Below are 14,076 nucleotides of genomic sequence, written 5' to 3' on the forward strand. Positions count from 1 at the left end.
CCATAGGTTTATAGGAATGCACTCCCCCTTTCCCCCCAAGGGAGCCACCATCATACAGAGTGCCTGGTCCTGGGGAGCTGGACAATATGGATGGAGTTTTCTGGGATTTGTCCTGCATAACCGACAACCCAGACCTGCACGTACTCAGGCAGGCTAAGGAATGTTGTTTTTGAGACTCCTACTGCATGAATGACCTCCGGAGCCCGGTTAGTTGATATTATCTGGCCTCTAGTTCAGAACTGGCCCTTCTGGTCTGGACACGGATAGCTATAAACCCTGCCTTACATCCCCTCCTATTCCAGGCTGGGAATGGCCCCCAGAATGGAATCTGGGAGGGGAGGCAGGCACACATAGCCTAGGCTCCTTGAAGATGTAAAAACATGATAACATAGAATTCAGCTCCCACCAAACTGCACGTAGGCAAACAAATGTTTAACTTCAAACCCTGTATTTGCCCATAAATATGGCCCTTTGGGGGATGGTCAGTTAGAAGTCTCACCTGAGGGGAGGTTGCTCTCTGCCCAGGCCTCTGAATGGGGACTCCAGCCCCTCTGTCTCCACGGGGCTTCCCCAGCTAATGAGGTTGCATATTTTAAGTACCCGATTTGATGTAACTCTGTCTTATTCTTATTTACTGCTTACTATTGTCCTCATCTATCTGTAGATTTCCCTTTTTTCTTTCTCTTTTTACTAGGTTTTTATAATATCAATAAAGTCTCTTTCCCTTTCAAAACCGAAAACATAGTTGTGAATTTTTTCTTCAGAACAGGAGTAAGGGGTTGGTAACTCTGTATAATTCTGGGAAAAAGTATTAGAAAATTCACTGTTGCCACAACTAAGCCACATTCTCCAAACAAGCTTCTGTCAGTGATACAGATGCTATGTTGATTTCCTATTGTACAGATGACTCTAAAGTCTTTCACATAATTCAGAACCCAGTCGGAGAAAAAATGAATGCTTTGTTTCTACTCCCACAAACCCAACATCCCCACCATTCTATTCTCCATAGAGAAGACTGAATGATCTCTTTAAAAAATAAATTATGGATATTAGGAAGAGAACAATATTATGAATAACTTTATGTCAATAAATTAAACAACTTAGATGAAATGGACAAATTCCTTGAAAGACCCAGAGCTAACATCATACCTAATGATAAAAAACCAAATTCTTTCCCACCAAGATCAGGGTGCAGTAGACTAAACAACGCTATTCGCTGGCTTGATCTAATTACATTTGCAGACTATTACACCCCGATCCTCTCTCACCACTTCTAGTCAACACTATACTAGAAGTTATGGCCAGTGTAATCAGAAAAGAAAAGAAATAAAAGGTGTACAGTTTGGAAAGAAGGAAGTAAAAACATCTTTACTCTCAGATGGCATGATGGTCTATGTAGAAAATCTGAAGGAATTACAAAAGAGCTACTAGAACTAAATGAGTTTAGCAAAGTTGTAGGATGCAAATATACAAAATCAAGTGCATATATATACTAGCAACAAACAATTGGAAAGTGAAATTTAAAAAAATAAACCACTTAAAATAGCATAAAAGATATAAAATACTTAGGGGCAAATCTGAGAAAAGATGTGAAGGACCTGTATACTGAAACCCATGAAACATTGTTGGGAAAAATTAAAGAACTAAATAAATGCCTTGTTCATGGATCAGAAAACTCAATATGGTTAGGATGTCAATTCTTCCCAAATTGGTTTATTGACTCAATGTGATCCCAATCAAGATAAATTCCGGCAGGTCGGTTCTTTCGTTCTTTCTTTCCTTCTTTCTTTCCTTCTTTTCTCTCTTTCTTTCTTTCTTTCTTTCTTTCTTTCTTTCTTTCTTTCTTTCTTCTTTCTTTCCTCTTTTCTTCCTTCTTCCCTCCCTCCCTTCTTTCTTCCTTCTTCTCCTTTCCTTTCTTTCTTTCTTCTTCTTCTTCTTCTTTTCTTTCTTTCTTTCTTTCTTTCTTTCTTTCTTTCTTTCTTCTTTCTTTCTTTCTCTCTTTCTTCTTTCTCTTTCTTTCTCTCTCCCCAGGTGGATTCTAAAATCCATATGGAGATTCAAAGGATCTAGAATAGCTAAAACAACTTGGAAAAAGAAGAACAACAGTGGAGATCTAATGCTCCCTAATTTTGGCTTATTATAAAGCTACTGTAATTTAAACAATGTAGTATTGATGTAAAAATAGGTAAATAGATTAATGGAACAGAATAGTCTAGAAATAGACCCACAGATATCTGGAAAACTAGTACTCAACAAAGGTGCAAAGGCAATTCAGTGAAGAATGGATATTCTTTCTAAAAAATTGTGTCAGAGGGGTGCCTGGATGACTCAGTTCTTTAAGCATCTGCCTTCAGCTCAGGCCATGATCTTGGGGTCCTGGGATTGAGCCCCACATTGGGGTCCCTGCTCAGTGTGGACTCTGCTTCTCCCTCTCCCTCTGCCTCTGCCCCCTGCTCATACTCTCTCTCACTCTCTCTCTCAAATAAATAAATTTTTAAAAATTTAATTAAAAAATGGTATCAGAACTATTGGATATTCATACTAAAGAAAATGAACTTTGATCCATACCTCACACCATATAAAAAATTAACTCAGAATGGACCATAGACCTAATGTTCTCTCTTCGTGTAAGGGCACTGATCCTATTGGATCAATACCCCACCTTTAAGATCTCACTTAGCCTTAATTACCTCTTTATGGGCCCTATCTCCAAATATAGCCATATTGAGGTTAGGACTTCAACATATAATTTTAGAGGGACACAATTCAGTCCATAGCACATAACTGGAACATGGAAATTGCAAGATGAGCCTGGACCATCTTGTTTGGTGAAAAGTGAGGAAGTTCTCAAAGAATGATGGAGATGTATCAAAAAGAAACAAAAACCAGTTTGAAGGGGATCACAATGACCAATTCTGGAAAAAAAATGAGCATGAAAAGAAATAATATACACCTGGAACTAATATAACATTGTATGTTAACTATACTGGAATTAAAAAAATAATAATAATAAATTAAAAAACATTTATATCTTAATGAAAATAAAATGTTACTTGAAAGACAAAAAAGAAAAGAAATAGTAATGGTAACATATTAAAATCCTTTGAAAAAATAGAAAACAACAAGTCACTGATATAAATAAATAAAAGAATGGAAAGTTTGATAAGGAAGGGAATATTACGTTGTTTCGAAATACCTTCTCCCAAAATAATTACTATTTTCCAAATGGAGAAAGAGTAGTTTTATGGAGGAGAGGGCTCATAGACATCACTTTAATCAAGTGATCAAAGGTAACATCATTGGTAGTCAAACGAATAGAAATCATGTGCCACCTATAAGATAAACTGAGAAGAACATAGCATCACTTCTGTGATATTTGTACCAAAATTTCATAACCTAAATGCAATCATGAAGAAATAATAGTCAAACCCAAGTTGAGAATATTCTACAAAATAATTGGCCTGTAATCTTCAAAAGTGTCAAGATCATGAAAATCAAGGAAAGACTGAGGAAGCTTCCAGACTAAAAGAGACTACATAGGCATGACAAATAATGCAACATGTGATCCTAAATTGAATCTTTTTGCTCTAATGAACTCTACTGGAGCAGTTGGTGAAACTTGAATAGGGTAATTATGGCAGCTCAGGCAAACGAAGACATAGTGGAATCAGACTTTTCTCTAAGAAGTCCTAGTTCCTTTTACATGAGAATGATATTTAGAAGCCACAGTCCGGGTGCTGCGTGTGCTCATTACAATGGAGTTGTTGCTTATCTTTCAGGGCACAGACCTAGAGAACACATGCACATGTTCACATGCACACATTTCAAGTCCCAAATCAGTGTTCATTATAGTTTTCTCCCTTTCCATGTTTGTAACTCCCATCTCCAATAATGAGAAAACTAGCTCCACTATGCTTAACTTAATTTACTTATTTGATCAATTTTCCTATATGTAATCAATCTCCCATCCCTGGTGGAAGGATCCCTTCCTCACCCCTTTTGAGCTCTGATACTCAGTTCTGAGCTTCCACAACGACCCCATGTGGATGACTTCTTCAGCCTGTCTGGGCTCCAAACCGCACACTGGGCCACCCCTTAGATCAAAACCTTCCTCATTCCTCTCAAGTTCTGATATTCATGCTGGGATGTCCCCATCCCTATGTGAATATCCTTCTCATTCCTCTCAGGCTCTGACCCCTTGCCCCAGGTCACCTTCTTATTCAAATGCCCCCTTCATCCTGCTCAGGTTTGGACACGCTGCACTAGTGCATATCATCTCACTCTCTTGGAGTCTGACATTCTCTCCTATGTGGCCTCCTTCCTTACTCTGCTCAGGCTCCATTATCCCATGCCACCCCCCCTTCTATTGCTGTTGCTGTCATCAAGCTCTGATACTCTGCACTGGACACCCCCACCTTCCTGGTGTAGACAACCTCACCTTAATCACGCTCTCACATCCCACTCTGTGACACCACAGATACCTCCCCTCCCCCAGGCAGACATCAGATTTGTCTGGCCCGTCTAATGGCTTTTGGACTGAGTTGTTCAGGAAGGCAAGGGAAGAAGCAGTGGAAAGAGGAAAAGGAATCCCTTATCAACTCTTGGACAACTTCTCCATCTTTGGGAAATTGAGTCCTGCTCCTCCAAGACAGAGCCAGAAATTCAATTCCTTCTTTTAGCTTCCTTTTTTTTTTTTTAAAAGAATTTATTTATTTATTTGACAGAGAGAGAGACAGAGACAGCCAGTGAGAGAGGGAACACAAGCAGGGGGAGTGGGAGAGGAAGAAGCAGGCTCCCAGTGGAGGAGCCTGATGTGGGGCTTGATCCCAGAACGCCAGGATCACGCCCTGAGCAGAAGGCAGATGCTTAACAACTGAGCCACCCAGGTGCCCCTCTCTTTTAGCTTCCTGAAGCTCAGGCACAGACATGTGAATCCACCAACTAGCCGGACCCAGATGAGGTTTAATTCAGAAGTAAATGACAAGAGAAAACAGAATCTTCTCCTCCCCCTCCCTCTTCCCCTCCACTTCCTCCTCCTCCTCCTCTTCCTTCTCCTTCTTCTATGAGAGTGGTGGTAGAGGTTTCAGCTTTTCATGGACAGCAATGGTGGGGTTTCTTGCATTGAGTTCTCTGCATCACCAGTGAGGCTGGGACAGTGGTGTCTTCATAGGAAGACCCTGCAGGGGGTTGGGGCATTGTCCCTAACTGTGTAACCTCTGAGCCCACTTGCCAGCTCTTCTAGAGATTTTTTGAGTTATCTAATATTCTTTAATAACTTCCTTTTCTGTTTAAACTAGTTAACATGGATTATGTTGCTTGCAACTAAAACACTGATGTTTGTCTCTCTTATATCCCTGATGATGCCATGTAAGTATTTGTTGATACATTAATTCTGTAAGAACTTCACTTTCACAAGGGGCTCTACTTCTGCAAGTCATGAGTAAACAAATATTTACTAAGTCAAAGGAGTGTCCATTAACAAACAGGCCTTTTAGTCAAACAAACAAGTTGTGCCTAACACTCTAGGATTTAAAGTAAGTAGGATCTATGACACCAGTGACACCGACATGTTCTTAAAAAGTATACCACACCTCAGTGTTTTCAAATCAGGAAGGAATACCTATCCGTATCAGTGAGGAGATTTGTTTTTTCCCCAAAATGACCGAGTCTTTCCCAGGGAAATTCATATTTGGTAGGTTTGAGTGGGGCCTAGGAATTTATGCTTTTTGAAAGTGCTCCAATGATTTGGATTTACCACCATGAAAGGAACAACTGAACTAAAAAAGCATGTAGGCCATGGGGATTGTGGGAGCTGGCTGAAAGCTGGCTCAGAGGCTAAGCAATTAGGTCAGGAAGTCAGAAAAAAGGCCCTAATGTCAGCTTAGGAGCAGTCAATAGCCCTCTAAAAACTTGGAATTAAAGTTGCCTCAGCGATAACTAATAAAAACAACTTCCAATGGATAGGATTGTATGTCTGTGGAAGTAAGCTATACTGTGGGATTGAAGAATTTGGGAACACCCAAAAGTCCACTCAAGGTGTTATGGGAGGACTCTAGGGAGTAAGCCTGAAATGTGATTGTAATTTAGTGAGTAGTAACCCAATGATTAGGTTCTGATTATTGTTTCCATTTTAAGAAAAATCTGTCCACATTGAAGAGGATTGCTCAGGTTCAGACCTGTGTTTTACTGGCCACTTGGGTGGCCTCTGCACACAGTAAAACTTCCTAGAAGTCCTCATAATCCATATTTCTCTCTACTCATTATGGCAGCTGTTCTTTGCAAAGCTCTTTCACTCTCCTTCCAGAACCTTCTGACCCATCTGGCTTCTTTTGCACCCCTCTCTATGCCACTCTCTCCTCTTGCCTTCTGAATCTCTCTTTTCTTTCTTGGTGCCATGCCTCTTGTAACAAATCTGATTGGCTTTTACCTTCATNCCCCCCCCAACCCCAAAAAAAAAAAAAAAAAAAAAAAGTGGGAGAATTTTTCTTAGAATGCCGAGGGAGGGGAAAGAATGTGAATACATTAATATTTTGTCTCTATCTAAAATATAGTGACTTTGGGAGGCCTGGGTGGCTCAGTCGGTTAAGCATCTGCCTTCAGCTCAGGTCATGATCCCAGGTCCTGGGATTGAGTCCTGCATTGGGGTCTCTGCTCAGAGGGGAGTCTGTTTCTCCCTCTGCCTGCTGCTCCCTCTGCTTGTGCTCTCTGTCTCTCTCTCTCTGACAAAGAAATAAATAAAATCTTTTAAAAATAAATAAATAAAATATAATGACTTTGTTAGTTAACGTTCTTTAGATGCAAGTAACCCAACCCAACTTAAGCTAGTTTAAGTCAAAATGAGAACTTATTGGATTCATGGAATCCAAAAAGGAGTTGACCATGGAGGTGCCTGGGAATAAGGGCAACTCTAGGGCTTAACATCAGATATCTGTGGGTCCTTTTTCAAGAGTAGGGGTCTCAAAATTTTTTCACTGTGACTCACTGAAGAGGAGTAAAAGAACACCTTGAAACCTTTCAATTATTCCCAATATCCAGAGGACAAAATCAGTGCAGCATGAATTATCACTGTACTCATAACATTGCAAGGGAGAATATGCATGCATATGCATACACAGAGGCGTGATGATGCCATTTGAATTATAATGCATAGTTTTAAAGTCTAATTATTGAAAAATGATAGGCCCAAAAGATCACTACACACAACAACCACAATAAACTAAACTGATAATTATAAGCTCAATAATCAAGAAGCCAAGTTTATAGTAATTTATAATTAATGTCATTTATAATTAATGATCGATGTAATTAAGTCATCAAAACCCACAGTCAGTTCTAAACAACACCGATAAAGCACTGAAGATAAAGTGCCATTACCCCAAATTGCAGGAATTCAGCTATCTGGGTGCCTGTGCTGGGAGAGCATCACTTCATTGCCAAGTTGGCCCGGCAGACAGCTTCCCCAGCACAATGTCGAATTAGAGTTCTCAGAACACTCTTCTAAACAACCACTTTAGTTTCTGGATCCTCAATTTTAGTAACCCATAGTGACCCATTCAGTAGATTATTAGAAAATAGTCCCTCGTTATACATAAAAATTTATGGCATTGGGGCGCCTGGGTGGCACAGCGGTTAAGTGTCTGCCTTCGGCTCAGGGCGTGATCCCGGCGTTATGGGATCGAGCCCCACATCAGGCTCCTCTGCTGTGAGCCTGCTTCTTTCTCCCCCATTCCCCCTGCTGTGTTCCCTCTCTCGCTGGCTGTCTCTATCTCTGTCGAATAAATAAATAAAATCTTTAAAAAAAAATTTATGGCATTATATGGTAAAGTCATTTGTGCATAAGAATAGGAACAAGGGCTTGCACTCTGGGTCAGTTTGAGGCTCACCAGGGGCTCCCATAGTCCTTTGGGAGCCACGGCTCTGGAAATCTGCCGTGATTGCCAGCCACTGACAGCTCCTCTTCCTCAGATCAAAATCTCCAGATCCCAAAAGAGATTCGAATTGGTCCAGGCTTGAGCCACCCTGGAAACCAACCACCCCTGGGTTTGGAGAACAAGGAGGGAACAAGACCTCTCAATAGAAAGTGGTTTGGTTTTTTGGCTCTGCTTCATGGGTGCGGAGGGCAACTTGCACAAAAGACAACTCCACAGGTGACAGCATCCAATAAAATAACACCACCAACAAAAACTGAATCAAGGTCATAAGACTTACACCATGCCTTGGACATCCAGAGGGAATTGGATTCTTTATTTTGTCTCCAGCCTCTAGGTATCTGGAAGAAAAATCTAGATTCCTTCGAAGGCAACAATGTAAACAATACCTGTAGGAAATATTCAATCTTTCTGTGTAAAAATGCTCAGTCTCCCAGCTTCTCGGGTCTTTTTCCCACTCACCCCTCCTTCCACCACCCCTTGGAATCACATGGTGGTATCCCCGGTTTCCAGAGTCTCCAGGGCTTTCTCTCTGGCCCCTAATTCTGGTTGCTGTTTGCACAGCTGAATCTGGCAACTAGAAGGATTTGTGATCCGGTCTCTCAGCCTGGTCGGGGCTCTACCTTAGTCCTTGGCTAGCTTGGCCTCCCATTACAGTTACTGGCTAGGTGGGGAGCCTTCTGAGTTTCTGTCATGTCCCCCTGCTGGCTCCCCAACCCTGGAGATCCCTCCTAATCTCCTCCAGACCCTCATTCTGCCTGACATAGCTACTTGGTTCTCATTAGCTATGCTTTGCCACACGAGGTCTCTATGTCCTCAGTGCTTTTCATTCTCTGGGTGTTTCAGAAGGTCAGTCCCAACAGTTGGGTGTGTGTGTGTGTGTGTGTGCATGGTGTGTGTGGAGTGTGTGATGTATGGTGTATGCGTGTATGTTTGTGTGCTGTGAGTGGGTATGGGGTGTCTGTCTGTGTGTGCTATGTGCCATGGGTGTGTGTGATATATGGTGCGTGATGTATGGTGTATGGGTGTGTATGTGTGTGGTGTGGGGGGGTGATGGATGTGTGTGTGTGTGTGGTGTATGGTATGTGTGATGGGTGTGCACGTGTATAGGGTGTGTATGATGAGGGGGGAGTTTTCTCCTTTTTTCCCCACTTCCTCTTCCCATAATCCCTCAGGACCGAAAGGAAAGGCTTTTATCGCTTTCTCTCTTACCTGTCCCCCATCTACCACAGAGAGAATGTCATGGCTTCATTTTCACTCTAAGAGTCTGCTCCTGATACGCTAAAGAGAAAGATAAAAGGAATTTCAAAAATGATGTTTATTGAATACCTGTTATGTCCCAGACGCTTTCTAACTACCTCTAAGTGTTACAGTGCTTGGTAACTAGACGGAATCCAATTTGTTGAATGTATGCTTTATGCGTATTAGCTGATTAAATTCTCAAAACAATCCCCTGAGGTAGGTACTCTTATTACTCCCATTTCACAGATAAGGAGAATAAGTCATAAAGAAATTCAGTAATTTGCTTAAGGTCACATAAGTGGTAAGTGGCAGAACCTGGATTCGAGCCCAAATATTGTATGTACCTCAGAGTCTGTCCATTTTAGCCAATTGGCAATTGTAACTCTCTCAAGACAGTAGCCTGGATCTAAAATTAAATGTCTTGCTGAGAAATCTCATTTTAAATGTCAGTAGCAGAATATTAATTCTTTATTTCTTTTTGCCTTCGTTTGTAATGATTTAATCTTTCCCCTGGCAGATGCATGCTTAGGGCTAACCACGGGAAGGCCAGAGTCTCTGAAAGGCGAAAAGAGGAAAGCACATTAATAATTTTTCAAAATATTGCCTTCTTGTTAATAATCATAATAACAACAACAGCGATAAGGACATAGAAATATAACAATGGTAATGTAACGGGGCAAACACAGATGGTACCCTCCAAGCACTGTTTTGGGAAATGAGCTCTTGGCCGAGCAGGTGTACGCTAAGATCTTCTTGACAAGGGCTACTTCGGAAGCATTGAGAGATCCTCAAGCTACTCAGCTGGCAGATCTGTCCCAAAACGATGAGATCCCCTAGAACCACTTGGGGATTCACTCCTCATGGAGGACTTTCTGGCCATGTGGCCTCTCCAGTTTCTCACCTACAGGGAGAAGATGCACTAGCTAGGCGCTCTCGAGTCTCTGGCCTGATTGACAGTTACGTTTTGTGTGGTGACCAAATAGATGGGTGTCCTACCCTGGTGAGCCTGGGTGACACAAGCTGCCCCTGGAGGGGATCCCCTATTTGGTTCTAAAAATAAAAAATCAAATCTCTGAACCAACAAGGCTGAGGACCAGACATGGAGAGTGGTGCCCTGCAGGGGACCCACCTGGGCAGACAGGTGTTCATGGCAGTCCCCCTCTCTGTCTCTGTCTGCGTCTGGGTTCCCCTAAACGACAAGCCAGAGACGGTCTTCACTGGCAGGTTTTCCTGTAGAATGGGGACAATCTAGTAAGAGTCAGGCAATCTAGTGAGAGTCAGAGGGAGTGAAGCAGGGATGGAGAGAGCTAATTCAAAGACACACTGCCAGGTGGGCCACTTCCTGGTGGGCTGACTGTGTGGGGCTGCCAGCAAAGCCACCTGACAGACGTCTCTGAGCTGTCCACCTGGAGGCGAGAGAGAGAAAGTTCTTATCCATCAGCTGCCATCCTCTCCGGTTAGAGGTCCATTCCTCCACCAGCTGGCCAAGGTTAAGTCCCCAGCACATACAGGGTCCTTGCCACGCAGGCTGGGGAGTCCCCCCTGGGGAGCCAGCCGTGCCATGGTGACGGATATCGGGTTCAGCACGAAGCCGGTCTTAGCTCACAGAGGACTGAGGACTGCATAAAAAGACTGGGTGAGGCCAACAGTGTCCGAAGAGGGGCGACAGCAGCCCTTGCTTTCTTCAGAGTGCCACCACCAGCAGTGTGAGCTCAGGAGGGTCATTTCAGGCCTTGGGGCTTTAGATTCCTTGTCCATGAAGGTGTGGGGGCTGTACACCAGGGAGATGAGGCAGTAAATTTGGTCATTAAAGCTCCTTTGGTCTCACACTCCACATAGAACAGAACTTCCAAGTGGGATCTGAGGAGAAGATGGGCCGGCGAGCACACAGGCAGGGAGGAGTAGGCCCCCTGGGGAAGGTGCGTCTTGGGAGGGAAGTGGGGGCAGCCGAGGCAGAAGATGCGCAAAGGCTCCTGGGACGGGAGCACAAGGAAAATTCGGTTTGTGTAGAACAGTAGGTGATTTGGGGATCGAGTGGGAATGACAGCCTTTAAAGGTAGAGGCTTTGAAGACGTGGTGTGATGGGGGGATAGGTGTCTGAACTGTATGACCTTGGGCAACTCAAGTGCTAGGTCCCAGTTCTTCATCCATGAAGTGAGGGAAGTGTTTCAGGGCCCTCGGAGGGCCTTCACTCACAGCGGGATGGGTCCAAGCCGAGGGGCCTCACAGGTGGAACTAGTGCTTTGCAGCTGACCCAGCTATGCGGGTGGCCTTTTTACCCCCAAGAACAAAGAGTGGGCACATACTGCAGTGGCAGGCAGATATTCAGTTTGGAGACCCCTGCTGAAACAGCAAGGTTTCTACAAAGAGCTGGGACCCCTGAGGGGAAGCTGGACTAAGTAACAGCTGGTACTGGGGACATGAGGCCGGGGCTATTTGGCCTCAGATATCAGGCTGGGGTCAACATCTGGAGGAGGACTTACTTCTGCAAGCAAGACAGGATATAGTCAATCCTTCCAGTGGCTTCTGTAACTGACTACTAAGGTTCCAGCTTTCTCTCTCTCTCTCTCTCTCTTTTTTTTTTTTTGGCATTTCAAAACTGGCTTTAAATACTCATCAGGGCTCCAGGAAAAGGGGTTGAGAACTTGTTAGATGTGAATTTGGGGTTGGGGTGCCCTGGGAGAGAAGGGGACCCATCCGTCAGGGCAGCTGGGGTGCCCCACCCCCCACCCTGGGACAGAGGAGCAGAATAGAGGTCCTTTCTGGAGAGTCCCAGGACCACCTGGGAGCCAGGCCTCCCTTGGAGGTAGACCATCAGGGAGGGAATGGAGGAGGAGCTCCCATGGTGGTGATGACAGGCAGTCACTTCCTCAGTGGTACTGCAGGTAGCTGGGGTAGCCTGGGGCTAGGGTACCCTCCTTAAGGCGCAGCTGGCTGGGGTCCTCCAGGATCAGGGGTGCGTTGAGGAACTGCTGGGCAGTATAGCAAGTAAGGAGGATGCTAACACCCTCTATGAGGGCCAAGAGGATGTCCCCCATCATTGCCGAGCCCACCATGGCCATTGGGCCACGGCGGGCAGCCAGCACAGCCCTGGTCAATGCTCCACTGGTGATGGAGTTCTAGGGATCTTCTTTGCCCTGCAGGTGCACCAGGATGGTAGAGAACAGGCCCCCCCACACACATCGCAAAGCTACCTGCAATCTCGGGGGCTCGGATCCTCACAGCGTTGACACTACCTCTCAATCAGTGCGGGATTTCAACAGGGGCGTTGTGGAAGACCTTGATGGCCTGGAAGACTCCACCGCTGATGACACCCACCGTGAAGGCTCCACCGCAATCATCCACAATTCGCCATGGGCAAGCCTCCCGAGCATAGTCCTCCACGGTACTAGCGTCCCACAGCGCAGTCTGGCTCGGTTCAAGCTCTCTTTCCATGATGTGGAGGCACTGCAAGGATGCGGCTGTCCAGTCAGACACCACACATAGTTCGCAATCCACTTGTCTCTGGCTGGCCCCAGAGGATAGCTCTGACCCACAGAACCTACATAGAAACGATGCGTCTCATTTCCCAGCTGAGGGGATTGATTATGACCTGTGCCTGTGCCAGCTGGCCTCCCTTCCCCAGCCTCTGGAGGCTGCATGTTCAAGATGGAGCGTTATAGGGGTGCCTGGGTGGCATAGCGGTTAAGCGTCTGCCTTTGGCTCAGGGCGCGATCCCGGTGTTATGGGATCGAGCCCAACATCAGGCTCCTCTGCTATGAGCCTGCTTCTTCCTCTCCCACTCCCCCTGCTTGTGTTCCCTCTCTCGCTGGCTGTCTCTATCTCTGTGGAATAAATAAATAAAATCTTTAAAAAAACAAAAAAAAAAGATGGAGCGTTATAGCAGGCCAGGGACTTGGATCCCTGAGACCCCGCTTGGGGGACAGCTGCCCAGAACATCATCATCGGACTTGTCACGAGCAAGAAATAAAATCGTGTTGTGTTAATCCAATCATATTTTGGGGTCATTGTCATGGCAATTAGCCTATCCTATCTCGTACAGCTATACTAGGAACTTCCAATAAGTCCCAGAGCAGAAGCTCAGCTATTTGGGGATCCACAGCTTGGGGAATGCAAGGATAAGCCCGCTCATCAGTCCTGGATGATACTGATTCTATTTATCTGTGGAGAGATGACTACATGCCAGACCCCCTTCTCCATTCTGGGGATGCAGTGCTAGGATGACATAGTCCATGGTGCTGGGAGGCTTACGGGCCAGCAGAAGAGACAGATAACAAGCTGACATCCTAAATGCATGACTTGTAGGATCAAAGCATAACTGACTTTGTCTTGCTTTGCCCGTCGGAAGTAAATTCAGTGGTGGTGAGCTTTTCCTGCAACAGAAATGTGAGCAGATCTCACGATTGTTCTGTCCACTCCTAGGTTATAGACAGTTCTGCCGCTTTAAGTTGTAAAACAGCCTCAGTTTAAGAACTGGGATTCCTGGCACAAGATAGTAATTAAGCTCTTCAATTTCACCCAAAGGTTAAGTTAAAACCTCTGAGTTTGGACCTGTTGATGACTTCCGGTCTCCAGGGAAAGGGACAGAGCCAGCTCTTGCTTTCTCGTATTGCATCTTCTTCCCATTCTCAGGTTCTCTTCTCTTCCTAGCTGGTGTTCTGCTCCTTTCAGGATGGGGTCTGTGTGCATGAGAGGCAGGAGTGTGTGTGGTAAGGGGATGGGCCAGTTCTTTCTAGAATGAGAGATTTTGTGGTCCCCGGCAGATGGTTCTTTTGGCCCAAGTAGATGCGTCTTGACTGTGAGGGGTTATTTACTCTCCCTTATCCTCTAGGAACCTAGCCTTGGCTCACAGCTTCTTGTTGCTGGGATCTTTGCACCTTCTAGAAGCTCCCATTGGGCAGAACCC

General features: G+C 44.7%; 1 pseudogene; it reads right to left on the minus strand.

Annotated features, from left to right (window-relative positions):
- Nucleotides 1-12,040: 12,040 nt before the first annotated feature.
- Nucleotides 12,041-12,605, minus strand: LOC100482167 (annotated as a pseudogene).
- Between the last annotated feature and the right edge of the window lie 1,471 nt (nucleotides 12,606-14,076).

This window comes from Ailuropoda melanoleuca, chromosome 2 (genome assembly GCF_002007445.2).
Source record: "Ailuropoda melanoleuca isolate Jingjing chromosome 2, ASM200744v2, whole genome shotgun sequence".
In the NCBI taxonomy this organism is placed as follows: domain Eukaryota; kingdom Metazoa; phylum Chordata; class Mammalia; order Carnivora; family Ursidae; genus Ailuropoda; species Ailuropoda melanoleuca.